Here is a 14183-nt window from a genome sequence, read left to right as displayed (position 1 = left end):
TTATAGAGGGGCTTAGCAGTGCTTTGGCTGTCCATTCCTCTCCCTCTCTATTTACACACACACACACATCCACACACACCCACACACACACACACATCCACACACACCCACACTGTCTCTCTCTCTGTGTGTGTGTAAGTAGTAAGGGTTGTAGTGGATTAGGCTGTATGTGAATGGGAGCAGGACGATAGAGCGATTCCATGTGAATGGGAGCAGGACGATAGGGCGATTCCATGTGAATGGGAGCAGGACGATAGGGCGATTCCATGTGAATGGGAGCAGGACGATAGGGCGATTCCATGTGAATGGGAGCAGGACGATAGGGCGATTCCATGTGAATGGGAGCAGGACGATAGGGCGATTCCATGTGAATGAGAGCAGGACGATAGGGCGATTCCATGTGAATGGGAGCAGGACGATAGGGCGATTCTCACATAGAAACTTTATCGGGAGGAATGATGTTTGACATGCTTTTAGCATTTGTATCAAATTTTTGAGAAAATCATGATGAAAGTATGACATTTTAGGCCCTTTTAGACCTATACATCTATAAATGTGTAAGACCGTATGATGCGTGAACCGTACATGATACAGACACCATCTTCATTATACTCCTTATAGTGCACTGAAATATGGACTAGATTCTGAAATACATTTTTCACATTCATTTATTCAAGATTGAAAATATTATTATTAATATATCAATACTAACCTTTTAGATTTTGCTTATTTTTAGACATATTGTTTGGAAGAGAGAGAGAGAGAGAGATCGAAAGATGGTAAAGATGGAGAGAGGAAAACAGAGTTATGGAGAAAGAGTGATGGACAGAGAGAGAGAGAGAGAGATAGAGCGAGGGAATAAGATAAAGAGAGAGAGAGAGAGAGATAAAGAAAGAACGATTCTTCCTGGGCTGCAGTGTGTGACTGGGAAGAGTGAGTGGGTGCTCTCTGATATATATATACGCCGCGCTGCATGTGTCTACACCCATTCATCCATCTCCTTGGTGACCTGATACTGACAATGCTCTCCTCTCCTGCTTGGCAATGAGAGGGAGAAGAAGAGAGGAAACGCTGTTGAGAAAGAAAGAAAGAAAGAAAGAAAGAAAGAAAGAAAGAAAGAAAGAAAGAAAGAAAGAGAAGGAAAGAAAGAAAGAAAGAAAGAAAAACCTGAAGAAGAATTTAAGGCATGTCCTCCTGGTGGCAGATAGGTGCTGTCAAACTCTCTCCTCCTAAGGGTCCATTCTGGGGTCTCCTGAGGGCCCTTGGAAACACACATGCACTAACACACACGGACAGACACACACACATGGGAGGCTGGAGGAGAGGAGAAAGAGGTGGGAGGGAGGGAGAGAGAAAAAGAGGGAGGGAGGGAGGGAGAGAGAAAAAGAGGGAGGAGGGAGGGAGGGAGGGAGGGAGGGAGGAGGAAAAAGAGGGAGGAGGGAATGATGGTGAAAGTTAGAACCAGTCGTGGTGAGAAGTATTGGTCTTCACAAAGTTCGCTGCTTCAGTGTTATGAGATATTTCTGTCAGATGTTACTATGGTATATTGAAGTATAATTACAAGCATTCCATAAGTGTCAAAGGCTTTTTATTGACAATTACATGAAGTTATGCAAAGAGTCAATATTTACAGTGTTGACCCTTCTTTTTCAAGACCTCTGCAATCCGCCCTGGCATGCTGTCAATTAACTTCTGGGCCACATCCTGACTGATGGCAGCCCATTCTTGCATAATCAATGCTTGGAGTTTGTCAGAATTTGTGGGTTTTTGTTTGTCCACCCGCCTCTTGAGGATCGACCACAAGTTCTCAATGGGATTAAGGTCTGGGAAGTTTCCTGGCCATGGACCCAAAATGTCGATGTTTTGTTCCCCGAGCCACTTAGTTATCACTTTTGCCTTATGGCAAGGTGCTCCATCGTGCTGGAAAAGATGTTCTTGAATGTTTGGGAGAAGTTGCTCTCGGAGGATGTGTTGGTACCATTCTTTATTCATGGCTGTGTTCTTAGGCAAAATTGTGAGTGAGCCCAGTCCCTTGGCTGAGAAGCAACCCCACACATGAATGGTCTCAGGATGCTTTACTGTTGGCATGACACAGGACTGATGGTAGCACTCACCTTGTCTTCCAGATGCCCCAAACAATCGGAAAGGGGATTCATCAGAGAAAATGACTTTACCCCAGTCCTCAGCAGTCCAATCCCTGTACCTTTTGCAGAATATCAGTCTGTCCCTGATGTTTTTCCTGGAGAGAAGTGGCTTCTTTGCTGCCCTTCTTGACACCAGGCCATCCTCCAAAAGTCTTCGCATCACTGTGCGTGCAGATGCACTCACACCTGCCTGCTGCCATTCCTGAGCAAGCTCTGCACTGGTGGTGCCCCGATCCCTCAGCTGAATCAACTTTAGGAGACGGTCCTGGCGCTTGCTGGACTTTCTTGGGTGCCCTGACGCCTTCTTCACAACAATCGAACCTCTCTCCTTGAAGTTCTTGATGATCCGATAAATTGTTGATTTTAGGTGCAATCTTACTAGCAGCAATATCCTTGCCTGAGAAGCCCTTTTTGTGCAAAGCAATGATGACGGCACGTGTTTCCTCGCAGGTAACCATGGTTAACAGAGGAAGAACAATGATTTCAAGCACCACCCTCCTTTTAAAGCTTCCAGTCTGTTATTCTAACTCAATCAGCATGACAGAGTGATCTCCAGCCTTGTCCTCGTCAACACTCTCACCTGTGTTAACGAGATAATCACTGACATGATGGCAGCTGGTCCCTTTGTGGCAGTGCTGAAATGCAGTGGAAATGTATTTTCATGGCAAAGAGGGACTTTGCAATTAATTGCAATTCATCTGATCACTCTTCATGACATTCTGGAGTATATGCAAATTGCCATCATCAAAACTGAGGCAACAGACTTTGTGAAAATTAGTATTTGTGTCGTTCTCAAAACATTTGACCACGACTTTACAGCAGCTGATGACAAGCCTTTTGATTTGCATGACCTTTTCTTCTGTCTGTCTGCTCCTCACATTCTGTCTGTCTGCTCCTCACATTCTGTCTGTCTGCTCCTCACATTCTGTCTGTCTGCTCCTCACATTCTGTCTGTCTGCTCCTCACATTCTGTCTGTCTGCTCCTCACATTCTGTCTGTCTGCTCCTCACATTCTGCCTGTCTGCTCCTCACATTCTGTCTGTCTGCTCCTCACATTCTGTCTGTCTGCTCCTCTCATTCTGTCTGTCTGCTCCTCACATTCTGTCTGTCTGCTCCTCTCATTCTGTCTGCCTGCTCCTCACATTCTGTCTGTCTGCTCCTCACATTCTGTCTGTCTGCTCCTCACATTCTGTCTGTCTGCTCCTCACATTCTGTCTGTCTGCTCCTCACATTCTGTCTGTCTGCTCCTCTCATTCTGTCTGTCTCTGTCTCTTATTATGCCTCTCTCTCTCTCTCTCTCTCTCTCTCTCTCTCTCTCTCTCTCTCTCTCCTCTCCTCCTCTCCCCCTCTCCTCTTCTCCCCCTCTCCTCCCCTCCTCCTCTCCCCATCTCCTCTCCCCCTCTCCTCCCCTCTTCTTCTCAGTGGGTTTTCACGTGACTGCTTCTAAATAAACAACACACAAACAAATTAAATAATCCTAAAGAGCCAGAAACACAGAGCGTGGCTAATTTGCTGCCACGACAACAGACAAGTGTTCCTCGCCATGCAGGAGCTGTTATTGTTAGCTGAGTTGACCATAGATCTGCAAACACACTAAAACAGATCGACCCCCAAAGACAGAGGGCCTGTGTCCTTATCTTAGTTGATTGACTTGTACAACAGTACTATGCTCTGTCGCCTTTTTCACCTACTACAAATAGAGCTGTCAGATTGAACAGTGTTACAGTAAGGGCCCACCCATAACATGGGCTCTTATCTGTTAGTATATGAGGTAACCCTGTGTCAGCCATTGGAGAGGCTTGAGGCAGACGATGCCCTTAGGCAGAGTTCTAAGATCAGTTCGCCCGACCCCAATACTACCCTGCACCATTAGGGGATTTAAACTCAAAGCTGACCATAAGTCAGCGGTTAGGGTTAACAGGAAGTCAACCCCAACACAAACAGGAAGCGTTGTTGTGTTTAGTTCTCTGTGGGTTAGCCTGTCTACATTAGCAGTGTGTCTCCTACTGTAACTCTCCTCACTGCAGAAAGGAACATTTCATATTTATTTATAAATCGACTTTATCTAGGTCAGCTAACAAAACAGTGACTGAGGCTGGCTGCTCATAGTGTAGTGCTGCTTTCTGTGGGGAGGAGAGAGATGGTTCTCTAACCTCTAGTGTGGGGAGGAGAGAGATGGTTCTCTAACCTCTAGCGTGGGAAGGAGAGAGATGGTTCTCTAACCTCTAGTGTGGGGAGGAGAGAGATGGTTCTCTAACCTCTAGTGTGGGAAGGAGAGAGATGGTCCTCTAACCTCTAGTGGTATAGAAGGGGTGGTACACTGATCTGGGCACAGTGGTTTATCTCTGCAGTAGTAGTAGCTGTAGTAATTGATATGGGTTCATGACATTTTACCAGAGAGGGACTTAGGAAAATGACAATTGACCCAGAACAGGGCAGCACAGCTAGCCCTTAAATGTACATGGATATTAATATGCATGTTAATCTCTCCTGGAGTAGCTGCTGCCTTGGCAGGAACTAATGGGGATCCATAATAAACCCCAGGAAGAGTAGCTGCTGCCTTGGCAGGAACTAATGGGGATCCATAATAAACCCCAGGAAGAGTAGCTGCTGCCTTGGCAGGAACTAATGGGGATCCTTTATAAACCCCAGGAAGAGTAGCTGCTGCCTTGGCAGGAACTAATGGCGATCTATAATAGATACAAATACAAAACAATACCTGTGCGTTTGTGTGAGTGCTCGTAGTTTGGATATGGAGGTGTGTGTGTAGGTGTTGTGATGTCACGAGAGGCTGTGTCCTGGAGGGACGTTACATCCCCCTGAGGTGGCTGCAAACCCAGACAGCTATGGCTCCATCTGCTGGTATGGTCGGGAACTCCACCCCTCTATGGCCAATCTTCCCACGCAGCTGAAACAAATGAGGAGCTGATGAGCTGAAGGTTTGGGAAGGGAAGAGACACAGTCTCCAAGCTGGGCTCTCTGGAGGACAAGAGTGCTGCACGTCCACTTCCATGAGGAATATAAGGATTTGGAGATACTTACCTTTGGGGAAATACTCACCTTTGGATATATGCACCTGTGGAAATACGTGTGCGGACATTTGGAAGGACGTTTTGCTGGGTTGGCCACTAGCTGCCACGTGGAATACAGTAAGACTGGGGAAAAGTTATTTGAGCGAGGGAGAGTTATGATTTTGGATGTGGAAGAGACATCCCTGAACTGTTAACCCTTAAAGAGCCACCAGAGAACAGAATTGTGTTATACTTTCGTTAGTTTCCCAAGACCTTTAATAAAATCCTTGTTTTGGTTGAACCTGGTCTCCTTGCACTACTTGAGCAATCCCGCTGAAAGCTGTGTAGCCTCTCGTGACGTCACAGATGGTGGTGAATACGGGCACGCTCAAGCGTTAATAGTGCATGTCAGAGGAGGATACCGAAGGTTTGATCACCCAGTTTTCCAAGTTGGCCGTAGGCTCCCCGCCGACTGAAATGGAGGACATATTGAAAGCCCTTGTTGCTGGCCAGCAAGCCCAGATGCAAGCAAACGTGGCTCTCTTGGAGGAGCAAAAGAAAGCCAACCTTCTGAAGGCAGAGGAATTGCAGTTGCAGAGACAGAGGGTGGTCCAAAATACCCGCCCAATAAAGGCAAGTGACTTTATATCTAAGATGGGAGCTACCGATGACATTGAGGCATACCTGCATGCATTTGAGGCCACGGCCACTAGGAAGCCTGGCCCAAGCAACAGTGGGTTGGTCTGTTAGCCCCCTTTCTAACCGGGGAATCGCTGAATGCTGTCCGGGACCTGGGCCCTGACCAGGTTACTGACTATGATGCCCTGAAGTCTGAGATCCTCAGCAGATATGGACTCACAAAGTTTGTGGTATGGCCCAGCGCTTTCACAGTTGGACCTTCCAACCAGACCAACCTCCTCGGGCGCAGATGCATGAACTTGTCCGAATCGCAAGGAAATGGCTGGATCCGCAGAGGAATACAGCAGCGGCGGTGGTGGAGGCCGTTGTGGTGGATCGTTACCTACGCGCCCTGCCTTATGAGGCAAAACGGTTCATCAGTCAACAGGCCTTGACCACGGCTGATCTGACCGTGGAAGCTGTGGAAAAGTACCAGGCCACAGCGGGAGATGCTGAATGCTTCCCCGAAAAGACCCCAGGAGTGCGGCCCCACCACAAATGGGAAGAACCCGTCCAAAGGACCCCGGTCTCGAACCCAGCCACGTCAGGACTTATCCCGGCTCCAGGGGGAGCCAGAAACCAGACGGGTCCAAGAAGAGTACACCAGGAGGGGGAAACTCGACAGTGTTACCGGTGTGGGGAGATGGGACATATCTCCTGGCAGTGTGGGAAACCAGCCGATGAACCTATGCCCACTGCGGAGTCCTCCAGCTCAGCACCCACACACCGCTTTGCCTCGCTCTTGGGAGTCGTAGATGGCGGCCCAGATCGACTCCCCCCACCTGCCCGGTAACTGTGAATCACCATGATGTGGAGGCCTTACTGGATTCTGGTAGCCGGGCCACCCTGGTGCGTAAGGATTTGGTGGGCCCAACGTGTCTGACCCCCGGGGAAAGTCCTCCCCAGTTTCCTGTGTCCATGGGGACACCAGAGAATACCCCATTACTGAACTTACAATGACCAGCACACGGGGAACCATACACACGACGGCGGGGGTGGTTGATTCCCTCCCCGTCCCTGTCCTAATTGACGAGACTGCCCAGCCTTTTACCCACTCTGGAGGGAGTCTCAGGAGAGGATAACCCGAGTACCTCGGAAACGGAGAGGCAAGACTCATCCTGGGAAGGCTCCGGTGCAATCCTCCGAGTTACTCACTCCCGCCCGGGCTCTGATAGGGATGGCAGGTGCCCAGACCGACACAGAGACGGAGCTACAGAATCTGGACAAAGAACTGTCTGGTCTGAAGGGGACCGCTGAGAGGTATCGCTTTGTTAAAGCAACAGTTAGACATGAAGACAGAAGAGTTAGATATCCTCCAGGCTAAACTCCAACAGAGCTCCTTCCATAAGCAACAGGAGGAGCTGGAGAGGCTGCGCAGGACCATCGAGGAGTGTGAGGAGACCCTGCGCAGTAGTAAGGAGGTCCAGAAGAAGGCAGAGGAGAAGTACAAGGTGTTGGAGAACAAGATGAAGAATGCGGAGGCAGAGAGAGAGAAGGAACTGAAAGCTGCTCAACAGAAGCTAAACTCTGCTAAAACCAAGGCTGATGCGTTCAGTAAGAAACTCAAGGAGAGACAACAGGAGGCTGAGTCCCTGGTCCTAGAGTTGGAGGAGTTGAAGAGAGAGCAGTCTGGCAAGCACCACGGCAGTGCGGACGCCCTCCCGGCGTGATGCCTTCTTCGCTGCCTTTACCCCGACGAGGACGTCGGTCCCGAGGAGGGGGATGTGTGATGTCACGAGAGGCTGTGTCCTGGAGGGACGTTACATCCCCCTGAGGTGGCTGCAAACCCAGACAGCTATGGCTCCATCTGCTGGTATGGTCGGGAACTCCACCCCTCTATGGCCAATCTTCCCACTGCAGCTGAAACAAATGAGGAGCTGATGAGCTGAAGGTTTGGGAAGGGAAGAGACACAGTCTCCAAGCTGGGCTCTCTGGAGGACAAGAGTGCTGCACGTCCACTTCCATGAGGAATATAAGGATTTGGAGATACTTACCTTTGGGGAAATACTCACCTTTGGATATATGCACCTGTGGAAATACGTGTGGGACATTTGGAAGGACGTTTTGCTGGGTTGGCCACTAGCTGCCACGTGGAATACAGTAAGACTGGGGAAAAGTTATTTGAGCGAGGGAGAGTTATGATTTTGGATGTGGAAGAGACATCCCTGAACTGTTAACCCTTAAAGAGCCACCAGAGAACAGAATTGTGTTATACTTTCGTTAGTTTCCCAAGACCTTTAATAAAATCCTTGTTTTGGTTGAACCTGGTCTCCTTGCACTACTTGAGCAATCCCGCTGAAAGCTGTGTAGCCTCTCGTGACGTCACAGTGTGTATGGGAGGGATGCATGTTCTGTCTCTGTGTTGCATTTCATATTGTTAGTGCAAAGCTTTTACTCTGCATTTCTTGGAATATTGCAGTACTATTTCACTGTGTGTGTGTGTGTGTGTGTGTGTGTGTTATGAGGTGTTGTGTGTGTGAGGTGTTGTGTATCACTCTCTTTCAATGTCCTCTCTCTTTAATCTCTATTGCTCTCTTTATCCTAAACCCTTCCTCCCTCCCTCCCTCCCTCCCTCCCTCCCTCCCTCTCTATCTCTCTTACTCTAGCTCTCCCCTTTTCAGTATGTCACCCTTCCTTGTATTCTCCCTCCCTCTCTCCCTCCCTCTCTCCCTCCCAATATCCTTCTCCATCCCTCTCTCCCTCCCCATCTCCCTCTCTCCCTCCCTGTCTCCCTCTCTCCCTCCCCATCTCTTTCTCCCTCCCTCCCTCCCCGTCTCCTTCTCCCTCCCTCTCTCCCTCCCCATCTCCTTCTCTCCTTCCCTCCCTCTCTCCCTCCCTGTCTCCCTCTCTCTCTCCCTCTCTCCCGTCTCCCTCCCTCTCTCCATGAGTGTAGTCTGGGCAGCCTGCCAGCTGGCGTGTATGTTTTTTGAATGAATACCTGATGAAGTTGGTGGAGCGAGGCATGGGAGGAGCCCAGTATGTGTGTGTGTCTCTCCCTAACCCTTGCATAACACACGTTGCGAGTGCTGCATGCAGGGCTCCCTCTCTCACTCACTGCACGTGTGTGTGTGTGCTGTGAGTGTGTGATGCGTGTGTGAGTGTGTGTGCGCTCGCGAGGCAGCAGGGGCCGAGGGGGAACTTCCTGCCTGCTTCCATGCCGTAAGGGAGGATGGGGGAACACAGGCATGGGCCGGGTCACGGAGCACACCCCGCTTCACCAGGAGTCTGTTTGGGATTTGCGCTCCGGGTGAAGGAAGGAGAGAGTGTGTGTGTATGAGAGAGAGAGAGAGAGAGAGAGAGAGAGAGAGAGAGAGAGAGAGAGAGAGACTCTGCTTGCCTCTGGGGCGTTTTGTAAGAGAGAGGGAGTGTGTGAGATAGAGAGAGTGAAAGGAGAGTAAGAGATCAGCAGAGAGAGAGAGAGAGTCCCGAGAGGCAGGCTGGTAGCATGCAGCAGGAGAGGGCTTCTCCAGACACACTGGTAAGACACTTTGTCCTCACACTGACCGTCTTTTCTGTCTCATACTTTGTCTCTCTGGCCTATGTGTGGTGTTACACTGTACTATATTGTACTATACTGTACTGTACCGTCTTCTGACAGTGTGGTTCCTCTCACGAGGTGTTTCCCCTGTCTTCTGTTCTCGCTCTCGCTCTCGCTCTCTTTCTGTCTCTCTCTCTCTGTCTCTCCCTCTCTCTCTCTGTCTCTCTCTCTCTCTCTCTCTCTCTCTCTCTCTCTCTCTCTCTCTCTCTCTCTCTCTCTCTCTCCAAACTAGCTCGGGGACTGTCCCCTGGGTGAGGTGTAGAAAATGCAAGTCATGTAGCTCTCCTTTAGCGCTTGTTTTCCGAAGGCTACTCTGTTGAGTTATGTCTCTCTCTCCTTCACTTCACTGTCCCCTACTCTCTTTCTCTACTTTCCTCTCTTTCTCTTGCTCTGTCGTTTCTCTCTCTCTCTCTCTCCTCTCTCTCTCTCTGTACTCTACATGGTGAGAGGAGAGGGGAGCTCTGGACGATACTGAAGATAGTGACAGGCCTGTTTGTGCTCCCAGCCTGCCTGCCCTCCCCTTAAAGAGACACACACTGACGGAGAGAGAAGGGGAGAGAAACAGGGAGTGAGAGTCAAAGGTGGAGGGAGATGAAGAAGGGAAGATAGAAGGGAGAGAGAGAGAGAGAGAGAGAGATGTGTGAGAGAGAGATGTGTGAGAGAGAGAGCGATGTGTGTGATAGAGAGGGATAGAGCGAGATGTGTGTGAGAGTGAATTCGTGTGTAAGGTACTCCTGGTGCAGAGTTGTACTACACACCACAAGAGCAAGACAACTCACCAACTATATATAGCTCTGATATAATGTATCACGCTGTAGTTATCCCTCTGAGGGCTGGACGGGGGACTGGGTAGTACACACACACACACACACACACACACACACACACACACTATATGTAGTGTATTACACACACGTACAAGCAGACAGTTTGTACAGACAGTACAACAGACAGTGAGCAGTACGGACACACCAACATCTCATCTCTATGACCACAGAGTTTGCATGTTATTTGTGTTTGTTTCCAACATGTTCTGGTAGTCTAAGCCTTCATATTTGTTCTTGTTGACAATCTACTGGGTAGTCTAAGTCTGCTGTTGGCCTTAAGACCTTTCATTCCATATTTGCTCGAATATGTTTAATATTTAGTAACGGATTACATATTCCTAAAAACCTACATATTTAATGATAACACATGTATATGTGTGGTTTAGCCTATGTGTATGTGCACTGCCATAATCCAACAGTATTGATTGATTGTCTGTGATTGCATCTCTTGCAGCTTTACTGTGTCTGTGAATGTGTCAATTTCTATGTCAGTGTGTGAGTGTGTGTTTGTGAGCTTGCTTTTGTGTGTGTGTTTATGTTGAATGGGGATCTGTCAGTGAACTAATACTCTCTCTTTCTCTAATGTAGATCAGTAGAGGTCAGCTCTCTCTCCCCCCCCCCCCCCTCTCTCTCTCTCTCTCTCTCTCTCTCCCGTTCTCCCTCTTTCTCTCCCTTTCTCCCTCTTTCGCTCTCTCTCCCTCTCTCTCCCCCTCTCTCTCTCTCCCTCCCTCCCTCCATCCATCTCGCTCTCTCCAGGGGGAGGTATAGTACAGTGGTTCAGCTCTCTCTCTAATCCTGCAGGATAAAGCAGCAGAGGAGAGGAAGGATAGAAAGAGGGATAGTGAGAGAGGAGGAGAGGAGGGCCCAAGCGTGAAAGATTAGGGTCTGGCTTTCCCCAGGATACCACTGGGATGGAGAAACACTGCACTGAGCCGTGTGTGTGTGTGTGTATTAATCCACAGACATCACCAGTAAAGCGTAGGCTGTTCTATCTGCCCTCTATTCACAGTCTCATGCTCTCTCTACTTAGCCTTCATTCTGCATTGTAACTCTCTTGATTGAAGCATTGTAACTCTCTTGATTGAAACATTGTAACTCTCTTGATTGAAGCATTGTAACTCTCTGGATTGAAGCATTGTAAATCTCTTGACTGAAACATTGTAACTCTCTTGATTTAAGCATTCTAACTCTCTTGATTGAACATTGTAACTCTCTTGACTGAAACATTGTAACTCTCTTGATTGAAGCATTCTAACTCTCTTGATTGAAACATTCTAACTATCTTGATTGAGCATTGTAACTCTCTTGATTGAAGTGTTGTAACTCTCTTGACTGAAACATTGTAACTCTATTGATTGAAGCATGGTAACTCTCTTAATTGAAACATTGTAACTCTCTTGATTGAAGCATTGTAACTCTCTTGATTGAAACATTGTTACTCTCTTGATTGAAGCATTATAACTCTTGATTGAAGCATTGTAACTCTCTTGACTGAAACATTGTAACTCTCTTGATTGAAGCATTCTAACTCTCTTGATTGAAACATTGTAACTCTCTTGATTGAGCATTGTAACTCTCTTGATTGAAGCATTGTAACTTCCTTGACTGAAACATTGTAACTCTCTTGATTGAAACATGGTAACTCTCTTGATTGAAGCATGGTAACTCTCTTGATTGAAGCATTCTAACTCTCTTGATTGAAACATTGTAACTCTCTTGATTGAGCATTGTAACTCTCTTGATTGAAGCATTGTAACTCCCTTGACTGAAACATTGTAACTCTCTTGATTGAAGCATGTTAACTCTCTTGATTGAAACATTGTAACTCTCTTGATTGAAGCATGGTAACTCTCTTGATTGAAGCATTCGAACTCTCTTGATTGAAACATTGTAACTCTCTTGATTGAGCATTGTAACTCTCTTGATTGAAGCATTCGAACTCTCTTGATTGAAACATTGTAACTCTCTTGATTGAGCATTGTAACTCTCTTGATTGAAGCATTGTAACTCCCTTGACTGAAACATTGTAACTCTCTTGATTGAAGCATGTTAACTCTCTTGATTGAAACATTGTAACTCTCTTGATTGAAGCATGGTAACTCTCTTGATTGAAGCATTCGAACTCTCTTGATTGAAACATTGTAACTCTCTTGATTGAGCATTGTAACTCTCTTGATTGAGGCATTGTAACTCCCTTGACTGAAACATTGTAACTCTCTTGATTGAAGCATGTTAACTCTCTTGATTGAAACATTGTAACTCTCTTGATTGAAGCATTGTAACTCTCTTGATTGAAGCATTGTAACTCTTGATTGAAACATTGTAACTCTCTTGATTGAAGCACTGTAACTCTCTTGATTGAAGCACTGTAACTCTCTTGATTGAAGCACTGTAACTCTCTTGATTGAAGCATTGTAACTCCCTTGATTGAAGCACTGTAACTCTCTTGATTGAAGCATTTTAACTGCCTGGTGAAATAGTGTATTGAGGCTGAATGAATAGATAAAAGTTGTATATACGATGGAGACAGAAGCTAGTGTCTTGATGAGATGAGAATGCTCTCTTTCATCTACCTATTCTACATGATATTAGAGGATAAACAGACACCCTAATAATAATAATGTGTGTGTGTGTGTGTGTGTGTGTGTGTGTGTGTGTGTGTGTGTGCGCACGACACCTCATAGATCATTAAAATGCAAAATGACCCACACACAGAGTGCAGACACACACACACACACACAGAGCGCACACACACACACACACACACACACACACAGGGTGGTTGCAATCGATAAAGCTCATTGGGGAATATGAAACCAGCCATAACAGGAGGAAACATTGGGTCTTTGACCGTGTTGTTTTCTGCCAGTTGTGTCTTTACTAGTCTTTACTAGTGGGTGGATAGGCAATCAAGCTATAGTACATACACACACACACACTACAAAGCTACAGATGTAGGATCATCATTTGATCACTCTTTTGTTTCTGAGATTTTTCCTGCACAGCAGGAAATTCAAACGTGTATTCAAGGTTTAAAAAGGCTTCTAAAGTATGTAATTTCCACTTGTCAGACTTGATTTGCCCTAACGAAAAATGTATCAACCCCTACACAAAATGTCCATTAATTATAATCTGTATAATAATTCCTGTTGCTGCAGGATTATTTCCTGCTGTAGCAAATTGGCTCAAATTAAGATCCTACATCTGTATAGTGCCTGTTCAGCTATTGATGTTGTTTAGCTGGTATCAGCCTAAAAACAAGGTTGTCTAAGTGAGCAATACATACAGTGCATTCTGAAAGTATTCAGACCCCACATTGTTACGTTACAGCCTTATTCTGAAATTGATTAAATCGTTTTTTCCCATTGATCTATGCAGATACTCTCAAGCTCTGTAAGGTTGGATGGGGAGCATCGCTGCACAGCTATTTTCAGGTCTCTCCAGAGATGTTCGATCTGGTTCAAGTCCGGGCTCTGGCTGGGCCACTCAAGGACATTCAGAGACTTGTCCCGAAGCCACTCCTGCGTTGTCTTGGCTGTGTGCTTAGGGTCGTTGTCCTGTTGGAAGGTGTACGTTTGACCCAGTCTGAGGTCCTGAGCGCTCTGGAGCAGGTTTTCATCAAGTATCTCTCTGTACTTTGCTCCGTTAATCTTTCCCTCGATCCTGACTAGTCTCCCAGTCTGCCGCTGAAAAACATCCCCACAGCATGATGCTGCCACCACCATGCTTCACGGTAGGGATGCTGCCAGGTTTCCTCCAGACATGACACTTTGCATTCAGGCCAAATAATTCAATCTTTGTTTCATCAGACCAGAGAATCTTGTTTCTCATGGTCTGAGAGTCCTTTAGGTGCCTTTTGACAAACTCCAAACGGGCTGTCATGTGCCTTTTACTGAGGAGTGGCTTCCGTCTGGCCACTCTACCATAAAGGCCTGATTGGTGGAGTGCTGCAGAGATGGCTGTCCTCCTGGAAGGTTCTCCCATC

The 14183-nt window shown here is 47.0% G+C and overlaps 1 protein-coding gene across 2 annotated transcripts in view; it reads left to right on the top strand.

The window, feature by feature from the left end:
• LOC121572282 (ataxin-1-like) overlaps positions 1 to 14183 on the top strand; it is a 60668-nt gene that overhangs the window by 37195 nt on the left and 9290 nt on the right. The window contains exon 1 of one of the 2 annotated variants that reach the window (XM_045216065.1): positions 9020 to 9311. The exons of the other annotated variant lie outside the window; for it this stretch is intronic. The gene's annotated coding sequence lies outside the window, so the exon portion shown is untranslated. Of the gene's footprint in view, positions 1 to 9019; positions 9312 to 14183 lie in introns of those variants that run through there. 2 annotated transcript variants of the gene reach the window in all.

The sequence above is a fragment of the Coregonus clupeaformis genome, unplaced genomic scaffold (genome assembly GCF_020615455.1).
Source record: "Coregonus clupeaformis isolate EN_2021a unplaced genomic scaffold, ASM2061545v1 scaf0594, whole genome shotgun sequence".
Lineage (NCBI taxonomy): Eukaryota > Metazoa > Chordata > Actinopteri > Salmoniformes > Salmonidae > Coregonus > Coregonus clupeaformis.
The sequence above is the reverse complement of the archived record's forward strand: the minus strand, read 5'-3'. Positions and strand labels throughout refer to the sequence as shown.